At 44.2% G+C, this 20,646-nt stretch overlaps 1 protein-coding gene across 1 annotated transcript in view; it reads right to left on the bottom strand.

Moving 5' to 3' along the window:
• LOC124789424 (acyl-CoA-binding protein-like) overlaps nucleotides 1–9,953 on the bottom strand; it is an 87,114-nt gene extending 77,161 nt beyond the window's left edge. The window contains exon 1 of the mRNA XM_047256769.1: nucleotides 9,824–9,953. The gene's annotated coding sequence lies outside the window, so the exon portion shown is untranslated. The remainder of the gene's footprint in view (nucleotides 1–9,823) is intronic.
• Between the last annotated feature and the right edge of the window lie 10,693 nt (nucleotides 9,954–20,646).

Here is a 20,646-nt window from a genome sequence, read left to right on the forward strand (position 1 = left end):
CAGAGCAGCCAGGAGGCCTATTCTGAAAATACTTAAGGTCGCCTTTCGTTCTAAGAATATTTAATTTTAAATTGTGTCACAACGTCTCATTTCCCATACGTTTTATCGAGCACATGTAAGAACCGCCAGCGGGCCGGATGCGGCCCACGAGCCGTAACTTGGCGACCCCTGTTACATAGTTGAAACTGATTGGTGTAACCGGTCATGTGTGGCAGGGTACACGCAAGCTAACTATTGCAGTGACAACGGTTGCGACCGGATAGCCGAATCGGTCGATCGGGTGTGGAACGCTTTATACACGTTACAGAAAAACAAGAAGTCAAATAGAGAAAACTTTCCCCAATAACCATAGGATGGAAATCAAACCATTTTATAGCTATAGCCATAAAACGGCAGCCAGTCGGCGACAAGAGCGCAGTTACCAATTAAATTAGCTGAAGATACCGGTTTCAGCTGATATTCAACGCCACGAACACTAAAAATTCCTACCCATGGCTGTTTACATTGGACGCGACTTTATGACGTTTACAGGATAAGATTCGAGAAATTAACTACGTTAAAAGGTCTGAAGGGCGTAAAATTTACATTTTGCTATGCTCAGTGAAAATTAATGAACTTTTGTTGTAACAAGTACAGTAGATCAGTAAGTGCGAACTAAGGCAATGGTGAAAAACCAATTTTAAACATTTTCCCTTTATGGTTTTTTCAACATATGACGGGAAAAACTTCAAGCCCGTTTCTGGTTGGCTGTTATGCTGTTACTCCACATCGGCGCATTTCTTATGTTAATGTGAATAATTTTGTTCTACCCGAAGTCTCAGTCTGCACTAACACTTGGCAGATTGTTTTCCTCCACCGTGAATACACAGATGTTATAGCGGTTTTCAGACTGTATTGGGAAACAAATGGACCTACTCGTGTATATTGCGAGATATGTAAGAAAACTACCACGCAGTACTATCTCCATTCGTATATACTCTAAACTGTTGTGTTAGATACATACATGACCAAGTCGAGCTCTTGGCTGAAAACTAGTTCGAGCCGCCCCAAAGACAGTTTTCCATGATTTATATAATTATTCATGAGGTATTCTCAAGTCAACATTTTTGGAACTGTTGACATCCAGTCAAGTTTTCCAGTCAGGTAGCCGACACAATGCTCCATGTTGAAATGCCAGTAACCTTGTTTAAGAGGTTGGGAGGCCTGTTTATACAAACTACAGCTATGAGCGTCAAAGCTGAGCCTAAGGGAGTCGTATCAATATCTAAGTGATTTTCGCCGTCCGCTGCTTACAACGAAGGAGAATCTTGATAGCGGCTGAACTTAAAACCCCTATATGAATCTTCTGCTTAGATTTTTCAGTAACCAACTTTCAATATTAATATTTTGATTGCGTTAAACGATAATTGTTTCTGGCATTGGCAATTCTATCCTTTGAAAGTGCACTAGAATTGTGGTTTCACGAACCATTAGATAAAATAAAGGCACTAAACACGTGTCTTTGCTTTCGGTTGCTACCGAACTTACTTGCTGAAGTGCGTTATTTGCAAGTTTTTCTTTCTTGAGGACAACGCTTTTCGCAACGTGTGCGTGAGACAACTGCAGAAACCGTATTTTGAGACTACTGAACGGCACAATAGCTATGACTCTCCGGCAGTCGAGAATTTGACCACACATTCGCAGCCTTCCCCAGTATGGAAACCGCGAACCGCGACTGACGACATACGTAAATTAAGCCATGTAGCTCTCGCTATGTCTATGTCTAGCACAGATTACAGTTTTATTAGGAACCTCAGGAACCTTGTATTGACACACGGAAGAGAGAGAGAGAGAGAGAGAGAGAGAGAGAGAGAGAGAGAGAGAGAGAAGCGCATGCGCTCTCGCATCTCACAGGCAACTTGACCCGACTAGCTGCGTAGCCAAGTAACGAGTTCCCTAGGGAATGCGGCCGCACGCTACACATGACACCTCAAGCGAAAGGTCCCCACTGGGTATGAGAGGAAGGGAGGGGAGGGGGAAGCGAAGAAGAGACGCGGAATGCACCAGGGCTAGCAGCTGCTAGGCTACTACGACACTAAATTCGCTCGGGAAAGAATTCATATATCCAGTCCTCGCCGCACCAAAAGAGTCCGCCGATTGCTTTTTAACTTGTTTGAGACAGTAAAAATATTGTCAGCTCTGTCGTTTTCAAGGTAGCGGCGGGTTAATTCTAAGAGGCTTTCCGCGTTCAGTATTTATTGGGACTACCAGTTTGTCAAGTCTAATAAATTGAAGCGACTCAATATCGTCAGCTGACAAGGCGATTTTTCAAGATGAAGTTGTCGACCGCCCAGAAGAAAACGTTTCGGCAATTGTGTTAGCTATAGACAGCAAGAAACAAGAGAAATACGACGGGCCGGAGAATGAATAAATACGGAGTGATTTGTCTCAATTCATTAAGTAATATATGGATCACGGACCCGAAAGCTTTCATAAGCTAAGACGAGTCGTGCACCGTACGATAAATTAATGTTGAGGACGTGAAGCAAAAATATATTGATAGGCAATCGCAGTCAACGAGACATTAAGAGTAACCTTTAAGTTTCTGGCGACAGGCAGAGCACTCAAATGCGTGAAATTTAGTGCTGTAATATCGGCAAACAACATTAACAAAATTGTTATAGAAGGCTTTGAAGCAACTTTATCTACAGTGCGAGGATATGTTCATGTACTTACCGTAAAACAGTGTATACGTTTTATTTGGTGAGACTGACATGAATTTCGCATATATCTCACTAGTCACTGCGTACATCTACGGTATATGACTTAGTACAACCATTCGACGCTGCTGTGCAATTCGTGAAGTTAATGATATATTTTCAGGTTAATAGACAAAACAATGCCTTAGTGAATTCTCCATCGATCATCCTGAAGTGTTACAAAGACTAATCCTACATATACATACAAAAACTTGTTAGAAGAGCGCTTGAGAAATTGAGGTACAACCTGTGCAAAGACTACCTCAAAACTATTTTTTATCACCGTGTGCGTGAATCAAGAAACAGTCCATCCGAATGACTAATATTGTTAAACTGTCAATACACTATCTCGCATTCTAAGTACTTATTAACAATACTGAGAATATTTTGGGTCCGTGAATACAGCTCGTCACTAAGTCAATACGCGTCCTTCAGATCGTGAATGTTTCGACTGACAACACTGAGCGGGAGTGCAAGACTCAAAGTTAAGATGTCCGAGTTGATGTTTCGAAATGTCACGCCACAAGAAATTTTATAGGTGGCACTTATGTTCCACAGAATTGATGGTTATCCTCTCAGTATTAGTTACAAGTGGATTATTTTGATACTCAAAAGCAAACAATTACACAGGAATTGCTATAGAATATTGTTTAACTGCAATCAGCCACGTAGTGCTGGATTTGGCTAAACGAGAAGTTTAGTTGCATCGCGCGATGTCACTTCCAGAGCGCACGTGAGAATTTTGTATTGGATAAGAACGTCGGGTGTACACTAGATACCTGGAAGGGGAATTGAACGTCTCAAAGGGCTAATACATGGAGACACTACGGGGACAATCATTTCTACTAATGTATCAAACCTTTGATCCACGCACGAAGTTCTAGTTCCTTATGTCGTTCAACCTTGATACTCTCCTTTAACCAGTTTTCCATTCATCCTTTTTTCTGGTTGCAACAGAGTACAACAGTTATCACAGCAACATCATGCAACATTTCGAACTATAATATTATTGATCAGTTTAGAGTGAATTTCAATAATATATCACAATGTTATTTATCGTCAACGACGCGCTTTGCTTCATAAACGTGTCAGCCTTGCCTCATCCGTGAAGAAAGAGCGTGCCTTTCGATAGCCCAAGTTAAACATTCGACGAACTGCTGCTTTTTCTATCACCACGGCCACTTCGTCACGAACACTACACAAAACTGTATGTAGCGAACATTAACTTACAATCACGGTACAGATACCAACTGATAGTTAACTGTACAATCAACTGAAGGCGTTTAGCCCAATTTACAAAGAACTATACGTAGCCAATGAATTACAGGGAAACATTGCCAGTTATAATGCATTGGAGCTCTTAGTGCTAGTTGAGTGACTACTGGAAATGCGGATTGCTCGAAAGCAACACTGCCAAAAGTAACTGGACTGCTGCACTGCAGTTGGACAACTTCGCAGCGATTCAAAAATCAGTTCCAATCCTGTGCCCTCAAGTTTCAAATAGTGAAGAACCTGCCTGTGCTACTGCTAAAGCGCCTGTGTACAGCGACGTTCAAACTTCGCACGGGTTGTGGACGCAACCGCTGGCAGTGAAGTCCTGGCCTTGAAATTTCTGCCACAGCAGGATGCGCACCAAACACACGCTATTACAATTTCCTTTCCGTCCACGAGGGACACGCTAGCAACACAGCACCCCGCGCATCGCAGGTGTGACACACACACACACACACACACACACACACACACACACACACACAGGATACTTCCTAATAACACGGCCTCCAACAACGGTTATTTTCTAAAAAACTAGTTTCAATTTATCCCCTCCCCAGAAGAGTCTTAATCTTACTTCTATTACACGTCAATATTTTGGTTAGCTATTTTGTTTAGACAAACAGTATGTCCTGTGCTGTTATCCGTGAAGCAGACTGTCAGTGATATTTACTACCACGTGTCTACTAGCACACAGGACCTACAACTGCGCTTTTATGCACAAAGTTCCCGAAGCAGCCACATAGCAAATAGAGGCAGACACATAACGTGCTTTATGAGAAAACGCTATATCGTAGTAGTATCGTGTAAGGAATAACGAAGTAAAATAAAAAACGAGGGCCACGTAGCGCCGTAACAAGTTTGATGATAAATATATTTTGGAAAAGGATTCTGCCTCGGCGATAAAGTGTCAGCATCAAGGTGGCTGCATGCATCATTTCCTGCACACAGATCAGGAGTAGATCTGAAGTGCCCAAGAATTTATAGCAGACAGTTTTACACGTAACACGCATGTAACCCTGTGTAACCCGGGTTCCGCGTACGTAGTTGCTTATTAGCTGGTGTACATTTGTCATTTCTCGTTAACTCCGCAACAAATACGGTCGATCTGACCCATTAACTTTATTTCTATCAAAATATTATGGCTGCTTTTTAACACATTAAGTTCCACCGGAAATCATAGAAATTCAGAATCCAACGTCGCGAGCGGTAAAAGAGCGGTCCCAGGGTTAAGTTCGGGGGCGGGGGAATGTGTTACCTTCTATCAAACCCACTCACTGCAAATATTACTTACTCATGCACATTTAACTTGCCACAGTTCACTAAAATGTTTCAATACAATAATTTGTTTACATCAGTACTTCGTGCATCGATATATCAGAACCTCGAAATACAAATCAGACAATTCGAAAAGTATTCGTCCGAAAACTTGTGAACATGCACCAAGCAGTTAATTTAAGAACTGTAATATCAACAAACCTATATCTTTGACAATTTACGTAAAATTAGATTGAAGAGTGCAGTCAGCAATATCAGTATTTCATGTAGTATTTCGACTGAACACACGCCTGAAGACTGGCTCTGTGAGCTTGTAAATGCAAATGTTTCAGTAGTTTACACCGATCTTCGGGAAGTCTGCCTTAATTTTTGCTTGGTGGAGACGTCTTTTCCTTTGTCTTCCATTATTCCTGCGATTTTTTGGTTCTACCTGTGGACTTATACGAACCATATCTGATTTGTCAGTGATAGCAGGGATGTTCAAGCCTGGGAATGTCCGCGTTCACCTGGCTGGAGTGTTACCAGTTAGGTCTTAAGCCAATCCACGAGGCCAGGTCCTCAGATGAAAGTACCCTGTGCCAAAACTTAGCTTGCATTTATAGAGAATTCTCTGCCACTTCCGAGACACAGGTGTCAAGCCACTTTATTATCCGGACCGGAAGTTGTGAAATTTGAAATCTACACACAAAAATATAGATCCTGTGTGTGTGTGTGTGTGTGTGTGTGTGTGTGTGTGTGTGTGTGTGTGTGTGGGGGGGGGGGGGGGGGGGGGGGAGGAGAGAAGTTCTCTACAATATGCGTTCATGTGAGCCGAAGTCCACATGTTTCCTTCTAAATCATCTGTGTTAACGCGTCAAGCGTCAATGCACAAACTTGCTTCTATGCCCATCACCTACACCTCGAGACAGATTACCCCTAAATGAGGAGCGTGGCTACACTGTATGCCCTTCGTGTCTTGCTTTTCTTATCCTTTAGCTGAATTATTCAGTTCTTTACAAATCACTGATCCATTTCAATACTTTATACTTATACTACAGAAATTAAAGATTTTTAGTGGGGGAACTAACCACTACCTAAATATAAGAAGCCGCTTTTAAGGTATTTTAACAGTGGACAGCACTCCAAAGGCATTAAGTGAAAATTTTCTTGTCAGAGCTTCCGTGTAACTATGTCAAAGCTATTCCGCCGGGGAAGCCGGAACAATATCCAAAGTTATATATCGATTAGAAAATCGACATCAGCGGTAGTAAATCGAATTAATACACACGGCTCTGCACTATTCCGGTAAGGAGCAGTTCTTTTGGCTCGAGAAAGTCTTTCCACCTACATTACAAAAACTAGTCTCTCCACTTACACTACAAAAATTAACATTTTGACAACATTTGGAAGATAAGCGATTGTTTTAAACATGACAATTAGATGCTAGCATAAATGGCAGTTATTTTCTTCCTATTGGTCGTTACAGGTTTCGATTATAATCATTTCCACAACGCAGTGTACCGCATAGATTACTTCACAACGACTTCAAGCACCAGATTCTCATGTGGGTCGGTTAAACTATGGTCTGATGATAGTCGTTACAACCTAAACGTGGACAATCATTTATATCTGCAACTAACACCAAGGTGATAGAATTCGGAGAATGATTTTCAGCCCATTTCTGTAACGTTCCACATACTCCTAGCAAATGAGTAAACGAACACGTAAATTTTTCCGTGCGAGGTCCGATTTCTCATTATGATGGTATTTTCTCCCTATTGTGTCGGAGCCAATATTTTAGCATTCGGAGGAGAAAGTTGGTGGTTGACATTTCATGAAAGATGTCGCTACTACGAATAATACGTTTTAATGGTTGCCACTCCCATTTCGCTTATTCCCGTGACATGTTCCACTACTACACGATAAAACGATTCGAGGTGACGCTTTAACTTCTTTGATATAGTTCGTTAATCCTGGCTGGTAATGATTCCATAGCGAACAGCAGTATTCCAGAAGAGCACGTACAACAGATTTGCCTCATCTGAGCGTTCCAAACAGAAAACAGGTTTTGGTTTGTCTTCTCCACAGTATTTCCTATGTGATGGTTTGAATTTGAGCTGTTTCTAATTTCTATACGTAGCTATTTATTTGAAGTCACAACCTTTAAATTTATGTCATTTATCGTATAACCGAAATTTAATGGAATATTAGTACTCTGTGGAACACCTCACTTTAATGTTTAGGATTCACTGTCACTTTTGGCGCGATGTAGATATCTTTTATAAATTCCTTTGCAAAGCATTGTGATTACTAGAGAAACATCTTCTGCAAATCATCTAAGAGGGCTGCTCATTTTCTCTGCTGAAATCGTCTGTGGCATTACTGGCCGCTAGACAGCCAATTTTATGAATTTATGCTGGATGTCTAGCAAGTTTTCTGGGAGGATTTCACAATGTTGGAACATCACGTTTCTAAACCCTACCGCAAGACGATGTCAACTGGTATCCAAGAGAAAGAAATTCCTATTTAAACGTACTTTCTAATCTTTAAGAGAAAGATTTATCATCGATTCATTCACTCGCACGTTTTTCATAAACCCGATAATGGTCAAGAAACTTCAGGAATTTGGAAAGTCAATTTATACATGAATTAACTGAAGCGGACACTGCACGTCGCTACTGCAGCATCTACTAGCTGCAAGTTAGCTCTTCACTGGTAACGTTGACAGTTATGAGAAATATTGTTCTAGAATCTATGTTCTAGTACGATGGTTGGTGAAATGTTATCCAAATGCAAATATTTGTGTGTGTAGCGTTGACTTTTGAGCGGCTATGTACAATCCACCATAGCTCCATTAGGGCGCGTGTGTAGAGGTTTCATTTAGAGTATGTTAAGAACAGCTATAAAAAAATTTCCAATGCCCATTTAACATTGATTCACTGCGTCCAGACCACCCGATCTCACTGCCTACTTCAACGGTATTCTACATCCACTCAGAATTCACTGATAGACCAGAACTATTCAAGTGAGTTTGTCTATTGTTCTGTACTTATTATAGAACAAGCAATGATACTAGTACTGAGATTCAGTACGTTTGGGTCTTGGTATTTATTTAGCACAATAATTATGAGCTCTAAGATTCAGAAACGGCAGAGTTAATTCAGCTTTCTGGCTAACGTATGAATGTAACGTCAAACTTAGGTGCAATATCATTCGCTGGTGGTCGTAGAACGCAATTGACTGGCGCCCCGTTAACGACAGAGCGTTTAACTTTAGTTACACGACAATACCTCCCACAGAATAGCATTAAGAGCTAAACTCTTTCAATTTCCTTATTATACACGCTTTGGTTAGAGTAGGACAACGGATTTCTAAATTCTTTTATTGAATTCCTGTGGCTTTCCAGCTATATCTTGGTATTAAGTCTAACGTAATCTAACACTGGTCACATGCTATTAACGAAAAAGTTTCCCGACATTAGGAACCCACGTCGCGTGAACAACTTTACCGTCAGCAGATCAGCAAAAACGCGTCCACAACTATATACAAAAATTGGCATCATGTTAAATACTGGCCGAATTATTTCTAAAGCATAGTTGACAAAGTATCTTCGCCGGCGTGCTTTTCGTCAGACTTCGATCGAACACGCCACTGTCACGTTACATAGTGACTAATGACACTCATACGATTTATGAACTAGTAGGGCACAGATGCTTATCCAAGGTCGCCTGTCACCCAGATTCAGTCACATGCGAGCAGAGAAGGGATCAATACTTCTCGCGAATGTCACATGCGACGCACTGGTCGGCACTTTGCAGTTAATTGATCTTTGACTCATCTCCCGACTGTTCAGGGCCACGTGTCCGTCCGATGTCCACCAGCACACGTAACATGAGGCATCTCATTGCATAACTGTAGTTACTATCTAGGCTTCGTGCCATATGTACAACCGAGAGTTGGTTAAGTGCACGTTAGTACTGCAATAACACTGCAGGAAAACTTTCAAAGATTCGTTGACACTTTCAGTAGTTGTCTAAGCTGTCTCGAAAGAACACACACACTCCTATTTCTAGGATAATATGACCTCACTACTCATATTATGAATTAGGCATCTTTTATTTCTTTAAGTTTTCTTTATTTCACGGTCATTTCACTATAACTGACAGGACGAAATTTGAAGAAATCTCAGCTACAGAAAGTGTATAGTAACTGCTGTGGCACGTAGTAGAAAACCTATAAACCTGTACTTACGGAGTTCACATAAATGATGGGGAAAAAAGTGTGTGTGTGTGTAAACAAAATCTTACATGAATACACACTGAAAATCAACTATTTTGCAAAGTTTAGTCAGTTTCAGCGTTTTGGGTCGACTTATTCGCCCTAGGAAACGCCCAGTTTTCGAAAAACAAATCGCTACAAAATTGCACTTGTTCCAAATTCTTGGTATAAAACACTAATATAGTCTGCTCTACGTACACAGCTAAATGCCCCCATTATTTTGGGTACCTCTTGTCGCGTCATTACACAAAAACACTTCACAATTTGTGGGTACTTACAGCTGTAGGTCGGTGCTGCTTTTCCGGCGCCGGTTCTGTGCGGGTTGATGCTCACGCTCGGGTTAAGTGCTAACGAACAGATCGACGCCTCATGTGCACGCGAACATCAGCGCTACGAGCGGCAGCGGCGAGAACCACTAGAACAAGCGAGCGCCGACAGTGGGCGGTTCTAGGCGCGAGATTCCAACAGCCCGTAATGATAGGGTGGATGAGATCCTGTGCATAATTAATACGCAGGCCACAGGTGCCGCACAATAGCACAGCTGGCATGGCCGGAACTTTTCCGTGACTCAGGCGGTAGACAGTACTGGTGTTCAGCCGCTGTGCACGGATTTGTGGTATAAAAGCACGGTATGAAAACAAAGATTGTGCGTCATCACGTCAACCATGTCTACACAGATTTAAGTTTGGTACATTGCTGGTTATTAGTTTTGATCCTGAGATTTTGGTTGTCACGACGTTATTCAATAAATGGAATGCCGTACATACATTGTACCTAATTAACAGATATGCTACCACAAAAGTTTTTGGAAGGGTAATACAAATTACGAAAACTAGTCATCACAGTTTTTCTCAAAGCACTCTCCTTTAAATTTTGTTCACTCTTGTAACCCTACAAGTCACTTACCGAATGCTCCGCGTTATGCTTCTTATTCAGCGACACACAACAGTTCAATAAAAGCATTTCCGGGGACTCAGTAGTCAAAACTACTACTACTACTACTACCACTACTACCTCTTTCCCTTTCTCTCACTAACTGTTCTTTAATTTTATTGTTGTGATTGTTCCGCAAGAAGTAGGACGGTGTGTGTGTGTGTGTGTGTTTGGGGGAGGGGGGGGGGGCAGAGAGACATAGATACATGACGCATTGTGTCTGCCTTGTACTACTCAACCTCGATGTTATTGAATTTATTGAACTTAACGGAAACGAGTGGTAGTGCTACAGTAAACAAGAACAGTGGCGACTGAGGGAAATGCATTGTAGTGTCAATGCTTTCAAGTCTGCTGTGCATATACTATCAACCATGACCACACTCTCACTCAAGATAAGCCGACCGAAGCGCCCTTTCTCCCAGGTGCAAGAATATTGTGGTCGACTAATACCCGGTCCTCCCGTTGTAGTTTTCTGAGCGTTGTAGCCCTCGCTTGCTGAATGCAGAATCCGGAGAAGAGTGGTGCAGCTCTTCTTTCGATCGTCTCCATCTCTTACGGTCATCCGAATTCACATTTGTGTGAGTCTTATAAACATAACTCCAAATTGTCACAAATGGTTTCTTACTCTCTTAGAGGGGTGGAAGACAGTACTTTAACGTCCCAGCGATGATGATATCATTAGCGACAGAATATAAGCTCGGACTGGGGAGACAAAATGGCCGTGCCCTTTTAAGGAACGATCCCGGCATTCGCCTTAAGTGATTTAGGGAAACCAAGGAAAACCTCAGTCTGGGTGACCTGAGGGGTTTTGAACCTCCGTAACTGCGAATCCAGTGTCTTGCAAATGCTTCAACTCGCTCGATGTTCTTTTGGGGAGAGAGGACGGAAATTTCACACCGTTAGATCTAGCATGGAATTTGGATGTGGGAGACTGGATTAAAGACTTGTAAAGAAAAGGTTGCCTTTTGCAGTAGTCTTAGAAGAATGGTAGAATGGGACCGAACACATCGCCATTTGCCACTTCTGAACTCATTTGGATGACTCAGTAAGGCATGCTCCATGACACCTGTGGTTACAGTCATATCTCATTCGAATGTGAATGTGGCGAATAATCCTACAGAAATGAAAAAAAGTTCACGTCATTACATTCTCTGCTTTCTCCCCTTTCTCATTTTAGTAGGCCATGACAGCTGCCTATCACATCCACCTCTTGTCACTATTTTCCACGCTTGATATGGTATTTTTACAAAAGTATCGAAGTCTGAACAATACTATCAGACTTTTGGAAAAATATAATTCACACTTTCCCGAAGGTAACAAAGGCAGCAGTGCGAGATTAGTCGCACATCAGCTTAACAGCTCATGTATCTAAGTTACTGACAAGAATATTATATAGAAGAAAGGAAAATAAAATTGAAGATGTATTAGACTATCAGTTTAGCTTTTGAAAAAGTAAAGGGTTCAGCGAGACACTTCTGACGTTGTACTTGATCACACAAGCATATTCATAGCATTTGTCGATCTAGAGAAATTGGTCGACAATGTAAAATAGTACAAGATGTTCGAAATCTCGGAAAAGTAAGCGTAACTTTTACGGAAAGACGGGTAATATACAATAACTGTAAGAACCAACAGGGAGAAATAAGAATGGGAGACGAAGAATGAAGTGCTCGGCTTAGAAAGGGTATAAGACAGTCTTTCGCTCTTACTGTTGAATCTATACATCGAAGAAGCAGTGACGGAAATAAAAGAAAGGTAAGGAGTGAGATTAAAATTCAGAATGAAAGGGTATCATTGATAAGATTAGCTGATGACACTCCCAAGTTGTAGAACTGCATGATACACACTGTGCAGTCTTACAATACATTTATTCACTTCAAATGATTCAAATGGCTCTAAGCACTATGGGACTTAACATCTGAGGTCATCAGTTCCCTAGACTTAGAACTACTTAAACCTAACTAACCTAAGGACATCACAGACACCTATGCCAGAGGCAGGATTCGAACCTGCGACCATAGCAGCGCCTAGAACCGCTCGGCTACAACGGCCGGCCATTTATTCACTATCGTGACAACACTGTTGCGCCCGAGCAATGGTGCTGTGCACTATGTGCTCTTACATGTTTTCAACGTCGTTTTCTGCTTGATAAAGCCTATATTACAGCGTTAAGTATCAACATGTTTCCAGGTCAGCAATGGCGTATACTTTCCTGTTTAAATAGCATGTATGCCGTGTGAAGTTGTCACAATAGATATTTTTTGTACTGTGAAGATGGTTCATTATCGAAACCGGTAGTGAATAAATGTGTTGTAAGAGAGCGCAGTGTGTATCAAGCACGTCACCAACCATATCGATACTGTTGACATTGCTGATACAGCGAAGGTGAGGAAGAATTGTAGGACCTGTTGAAAGGAATGAAGAGTGTAATGAGCTCACAATACGGACTGAGTGTGAAACGGACAGAGAGAAAAGTAGTGAGGAGTTGCAGAAGTGAGATTACCGGTAGCCTTAACATTAAAATTGGGTATCATGAAGTAGACGAAGTGAAGAAATTCTGCTACCTTGTGAGTAAAATAACACTCCACGGATGAAGCAAAGAAGCCGCAAAGATCAGAACAGCACAGGTGAAGAAGGCATTCTTTGTCAAAAAATATTTACAAGTATCAAACATCGGTCTTAATTTCAGTAAGAAATGAGTGAGAATGTACTTATGGAGCTCAGCATTTTCTGGAGGTGAATCACGGACTATGAAAGATCGTTAAAGAACTGAACCGAAGCGTTTAAGACGTGTACTATGAGGGATGCTAAAAATTGCATGAATTGATAAGAAATAAGGAGTTTCTCTGCAGAATTGCTGGTAACACATAGCAAACATTGACAAGAAAGGTCAGGATGACAGGATATGTGATAAGACATCAAGGAATAACTTCCATGTACGTGAGCTCGTGGTCGTGCGGTAGCGTCCTCGCTTCCCGCGCACGGGGTCCCTGGTTCGATTGCAGGCGGGGTCAGGGATTTTTCCCTGCCTCGAGATGACCGGGTGTTGTTGTATCGTCTTCATCACCATCATTCATCCCCATTACGGTCGGAGGAAGGCAATGGCAAACCACCTCCCCCAGGACCTTGCCTAGTACGGCGGTGCGGGTCTCCAGCATCGTCCACTACGCTCCTTGGAGTATGGGACCTCATCATCATCATTTGAGGGCGCTGTAGTGGCTACAATCTGCAGGGGAAGATACTGATTATAATATGTCCACCACATAAATGAGATGGTATTGTTGCAAGCGTTACTCTGAGATGAAGAGGTCAGCGCAGGAGAGGAATTTTGTGGAGGGCCGTTTCAGTCCAGTCAAATGACTGATGACAAAAAAAAAAAAAAAATGTCGTAGCACTGTTGACACTAATCCAACTACGAGACTTCTGCTCCTGGCGTAGAAGGTTTGCTATCCGTCGCCTGCTGCACTTACGTCGTAAAGACTTTCATGTAAGGTCATGTAGATGATGGTTGATCCTGTAGTAACATTACACTGTCAGTCTTGGTATTCTTCACTCATTCTCCGAACACGAAGCGAGTTTTACATTTACGTCTCTACTCCTACATTCCTGACTGTGGTGGAATTCTCTTCCCTGGTGCTATCGAGAATGCTGTGGGCGAAGGACGGCAGTCGTTAAACTTACGTACGAGCCCGGGCTTCTCTCTTTTCTCTGTCGCAGTCATTACGCGAACAGCACGTCGGTGAAGTAATATGTGGCCTAACACCTCTTGGAACCTATGTTCTCCGAATATCGACGGTAAACCTCTCCTTCATGCACTACGCCTGTCTTGTCTGTCACGGTAGTTTGATAAGCATTTCCGAGAAAGTCCTGCTCTTACTAACCGAACCCGCGACAAACGCGCCTTTCTTCTTTGCAACTTCTAGGCTGACGACAGTACTCAAGACTCAGTCGGACGACAGCTACCTCTTTCTCTGATGAACTGGGTTTCCTTAGGTTTCTTTCAATGAATAGCAGCATGGCATCTGCTTTCGTCCAACTAGTTTTATGTAATCGTTTCACTTTTTCTTTCCGGACTGTTACTTCCAGATATTTTACAAATATTACAGTTTCCAATGATTACTTGCTAAACGTGCGGTCGGACAACAATGGGTTCTTTTCGCCTATTCACGCGCAGTATGTTATGTGCATTTATGCTGAGGCTCAATTTCCAGTCCCTGTACTTATGGTCGATCCGCTACTGGTATCCCTGTACTTTTCTGGCGGTGCGACTTTCCTGTGCACAACATTACCATCCGTGAGCAGCCACAAGGATTTTCCGACGATTTACTAAACTAACCGCGCTGAAACACTGCCTTGGGGTATTCCAGAAAATACTTTTACATTTGACAATTACTCGTCACTACGGACGACGTTCTGATCTCTTTGTTCTAGGAAGTCTTGAATCAAGTCACAAAGCTGATCACACATTCATTGGTACTGGCGATTTCTGGGTACACACATCAAAAAACTTTTGCGTCACCCTGGTTTCCAGAACTCACGAAGATAGACGTTGACTTTGGATATTATATCACAGGCACAATCCCTTTGAATGTTCAGAGACGTCACTAAACCCACCCAAAGATGTGAACAACCATGCATGAGCAGCGCCTATTAGACAGAGGGGGTCCGACAACCGATCATTTCCAGTCATTCCACCAGGAAGGAGGTACACGGCTCATGTTGTCTGTAGTTCAGCCATGCCTAGAAGATCGATACCGTGTTTCGATCGCGTCACCAGTGTTACTTCGTGCGAGCAAGGGCTCTCAACAAGGGAAGTGTCCAGGCGTCTCGGAGTGAACCAAAGCGATGTTGTTCGGATATGGAGGAGATACAGAGAGACAGGAACTGTCGGTGACATGCCTCACTCAGGCTGCCCAACGGCTACTAGTGCAGTGTATGACCGCTACCTACAGATAATGGCTCGGAGGAACCCTGACAGCAACGCCACCGGATTGAATAATGCTTTTCGGTCAGCCACAGGACGTCGTGTTACGACTCAAACTGTGCGCAATAGGCTGTATGATGCGAAACTTCACTCCCGACGTCCATGGCGGGGTCCATCTTTGCAACCACAACACCATGCAGCGCGGTACAAATGGCTCTGAGCACTATGGGACTTAACTTCTAAGGTTATCAGTCCCCTAGAACTTAGAACTACTTAAACCTAACTAACCTAAGGACATCACACACATCCATGCCCGAGGCAGGATTCGAACCTGCGACCTTAGTGGTCGCGCGGTTCCAGACTGTAGCGCCTAGAACCGCTCGGCCAACCTGGCCGGCAGCGCGGTACAGATGGGCCGAACATGCCGAATGGACTGCTCAGGATTGGCATCACGATCTGTTCACCGATGTCGCATATGCCTTCAACCAGACAATCGTCGTAGACGTTCCTGGAGGCAACCCGGTCAGGCCGAACGCCTTAGACACACTGTCCAACGGGTACAGCAAGGTGGAGGTTCGCTGCTGTTTTTGGGTGGCATTATGTGGGGCCGACGTACACCACTGGTGGTCATGGAAGGCTGTAGATACGTGAATGCCATCGCTCGACCGATAGTGCAACCATATCGGCAGCATTTTGGCGAGGCATTCGTCTTCATGGACAATTCGCACCTCCATCGTGCACGTCTTGTGAATGACTTCCTACAGGATAACGACGTCGCTCGACTACAGTGGCCAGCATGTTCTCCAAACATGAATCCTATCGAAAATGCCTCGGATAGATTGAAAAGGGCTGTTTATGGACGACGTGACCCACCAACCATTTTGAGGGATCTACGCCGAATCGACGTTGAGGAGTGGGACAATCTGGACCAACAGTGCCTTGATGAACTTGTGGATAGTATGCCACGGCGAATATAGGCATCCATCAATGCAAGAAGACGCGGTACTGGGTATTAGAGGTACCGGTGTACCGGTGTGTCCAGCAACCTGGACCAGCACCTCTGATGGTCTCGCTGTATGGTGGTACAACATGCAATGTGTGGTTTCCATGAGCAATAAAAAGGGGCGGAAATAATGTTTATCTTGATCTCTATTCCAATTTTCTGTACAGGTTCCGGAACTCTCGGAACCGAGCTGATGTAAAACTTTTTTTGATGTGCGTATGTTGTGTGTCGACTCGTAGTGAGAAATCGTTCAAAGCGTGGAAACCTTCTGGTTTCCTCTCGGTTGGTCCATACGTCTTAATGTCTTGTAGGCCACCGAGGTTCTACAGCGATGAAACGTCTAAGTGTTAAAATGGGTGATATTATACGATGAGTCACATCCTAGTCAGTTTCAAAATTTTCGGTGTCTGCATCTACATTCATACTCTGCAAACCTCTGTGTTGTGCATTGCAGAGAGTACGTTCCACTGTAGCAGTTGTTAGGGTTTCTTTCCGTTCCATTCCCGTATGGGGGAGAACGGCAGGAAAGATTGTCGAAACGTCTCTGTGTGAGCTACAATTATTCTAATCTTGTTCCTCCGATCCCTACGAGATGGATGTGTACGGTTTTTGTAATATATTTTTAGATTCACCTCTTACAGCTGGTTCTTGAAACTTTTTGAGTAGCCTTTCTCTCGGTACTTGTGGAAGTCCATCCTTCTTGAGGATGAGGGAGAGCGACTGACAATATAATTAACGAAAATAGAAAACTACAGCCGTATTTTCAAAGTACACTCCTGGAAATGGAAAAAAGAACACATTGACACCGGTGTGTCAGACCCACCATACTTGCTCCGGACACTGCGAGAGGGCTGTACAAGCAATGATCACACGCACGGCACAGCGGACACACCAGGAACCGCGGTGTTGGCCGTCGAATGGCGCTAGCTGCGCAGCATTTGTGCACCGCCGCCGTCAGTGTCAGCCAGTTTGCCGTGGCATACGGAGCTCCATCGCAGTCTTTAACACTGGTAGCATGCCGCGACAGCGTGGAAGTGAACCGTATGTGCAGTTGACGGACTTTGAGCGAGGGCGTATAGTGGGCATGCGGGAGGCCGGGTGGACGCACCGCCGAATTGCTCAACACGTGGGGCGTGAGGTCTCCACAGTACATCGATGTTGTCGCCAGTGGTCGGCGGAAGGTGCACGTGCCCGTCGACCTGGGACCGGACCGCAGCGACGCACGGATGCACGCCAAGACCGTAGGATCCTACGCAGTGACGTAGGGGACCGCACCGCCACTTCCCAGCAAATTAGGGACACTGTTGCTCCTGGGGTATCGGCGAGGACCATTCGCAACCGTCTCCATGAAGCTGGGCTACGGTCCCGCACACCGTTAGGCCGTCTTCCGCTCACTCCCCAACATCGTGCAGCCCGCCTCCAGTGGTGTCGCGACAGGCGTGAATGGAGGGACGAATGGAGACGTGTCGTCTTCAGCGATGAGAGTCGCTTCTGCCTTGGTGCCAATGATGGTCGTATGCGTGTTTGGCACCGTGCAGGTGAGCGCCACAATCAGGACTGCATACGACCGAGGCACACAGGGCCAACACCCGGCATCATGGTGTGGGGAGCGATCTCCTACACTGGCCGTACACCACTGGTGATCGTCGAGGGGACACTGAATAGTGCACGGTACATCCAAACCGTCATCGAAGCCATCGTTCTACCATTCCTAGACCGGCAAGGGAACTTGCTGTTCCAACAGGACAATGCACGTCCGCATGTATCCCGTGCCACCCAACGTGCTCTAGAAGGTGTAAGTCAACTACCCTGGCCAGCAAGATCTCCGGATCTGTCCCCCATTGAGCATGTTTGGGACTGGATGAAGCGTCGTCTCACGCGGTCTGCACGTCCAGCACGAACGCTGGTCCAGCTGAGGCGCCAGGTGGAAATGACATGGCAAGCCGTTCCACAGGACTACATCCAGCATCTCTACGATCGTCTCCATGGGAGAATAGCAGCCTGCATTGCTGCGAAAGGTGGATATACACTGTACTAGTGCCGACATTGTGCATGCTCTGTTGCCTGTGTCTATGTGCCTGTGGTTCTGTCAGTGTGATCAGGTGATGTATCTGACCCCAGGAATGTGTCAATAAAGTTTCCCTTTCCTGGGACAATGAATTCACGGTGTTCTTATTTCAATTTCCAGGAGTGTATTTATTATTCAGGCGACCAGTTTCAATGCTACATCTGTGTCATCTTCAGGTCCTACTATTAACCAAATAAGTACTTCCACTCATTTGCTCATATACCATAGGAACGATACAATAGATAGGTGCCGTGTGCAGCTATTCGTCAAGATTTTACTTTCCAAACGTGTAGTCACCGTAGCGACGACGTTCGGAATAAAAACTCCTGACGAACAGTGGTCCACGGGACATAGTAATTGTATAGGTCCTACAATTCATGAGCCAATGACTGGAAGTATTTATTTAACAGTAGGACCCGAAGATGGCACAGATTTAGCATTGAAACTGGTCGCCTGAATAGTAAAAACGAGTTGAAAATACGGCTGTGATGTTCTATTTCCATTACTTTTTCGAAACATTTTGCGTCTGTCCTCAAGTGACAGCCAATTTAATCTCGTCAGCACCTCCGCGACTCTCCCCCATTGGCCAAACAAACCTGTCATCATTCCTGCTCCCCTTACATGTATACATTCAGAATCGCCTATTAAATCTGGGTGGTGCTGGTCCCACAAACTTGAGCAATATTCTAGGATGGGTCGCCCAAATGTTTCGTAAGCCACCTCGTCTGTAGACTGATTGCATTTCCGCAGTATTCTACCAATGAACCGAAGTCTGCCACCCACTTTACCTATGACTGAGCCTATGCGATAGTTGCATTTCGTATCCCAACGAATTGTTTCACCCATTTTGCTGAGGCACATCTAGAGTTACTTCTACATCTGCCGATGACTCTCTCCCTAATATAACGTGCTGCGTCCTCTTTACTAAGAAATGCTCAGCTGAATCGCAAATTTGGCCTGATACCCTCATACGATCGTACTTCCGATAGCTGTGTTACTGAGTCAAATGCTTTCCGGAAGTCATGAAATACTGCTGCCTTGTCCATGGCTTTCAGAATGTTATGCGATAAAAGCGCGAGTTGGGTTTCACACGATCGACATTTCCGAAATCCATTTTGGTTGACTTAGAGTAGGTTATTCTGTTCGAGAAACCTCATTAAGTTTGAGCTCAGAATGTGTTAGATGATTCTACAACGGATGGATGGAAGTTTTGCGGATCACTTCTCCTACCCTTCTTGTAGATGAGTGTGACCTGTATTTTCCTCCAACTATTGGGCACGGAATTTTGGTTCGACCGATGTACGCTTCAAATCATTTCTACGAAGATTGACAGTAAATGTCTGAATGACTCATGGTATCAGCCTTCTTGCCTTCCAGGAATAAATGCGTCATGAACAACACATTAATATTCCGAGCAGAAGCTGTTTCACGAGAGGGACGGCTTACACTCCTGAGCATATTACAAGTGCAGCAGCGCAAGATACGTGGGCGACTTTTTAGGTTGGGGCCGATACTTAAAGAGCGGTGGATGGGGTTGATTATGTTCGCCTCTAGTGGACGTTATCACACGTGAGTAGCAGTTACTCTCTGTTGTGGGTTGGCAGGAGAGCCAACGCCGGTATGAGAGGAAGCCGAAAGGCACGCGTTTCAGCTCACGCAGGCTGGCGTGAGGTCTGGAACAGGACAAGAAAATTAGACTTTAGCAAAAAACGTACGTAGCTGCTGGAATACTTAACTTTAATCCATAAATGGTGAACATCGCTCTAGACGGTACATGTTTTACAGTATCAATAGTAGCTGGTAATGGCGCCTTGCTAGGTCGTAGCAAATGACGTAGCTGAAGGCTATGCTAACTATCGTCTCGGCAAATGAGAGCGTATTTTTTTGTCAGTGAACCATCGCTAGCAAAGTCGGTTGTACCACTGGGGCGAGTGCTAGGAAGTCTCTCTAGACCTGCCGTGTGGCGGCGCTCGGTCTGCAATCACTGATAGTGGCGACACGCGGGTCCGACGTATACTAACGGACCGCGGCCGATTTAAAGGCTACCACCTAGCAAGTGTGGTGTCTGGCGGTGACACCACACTCTTCCCCCCACCCCATTCAAATCGTCAAGGGTGGCCCTCATGATGGCTTTCTCTACTGAACTTAGCGCTTGTGCCTGACGCCTTTCAAC

The sequence above is a fragment of the Schistocerca piceifrons genome, chromosome 3, assembly GCF_021461385.2.
Source record: "Schistocerca piceifrons isolate TAMUIC-IGC-003096 chromosome 3, iqSchPice1.1, whole genome shotgun sequence".
NCBI lineage: Eukaryota > Metazoa > Arthropoda > Insecta > Orthoptera > Acrididae > Schistocerca > Schistocerca piceifrons.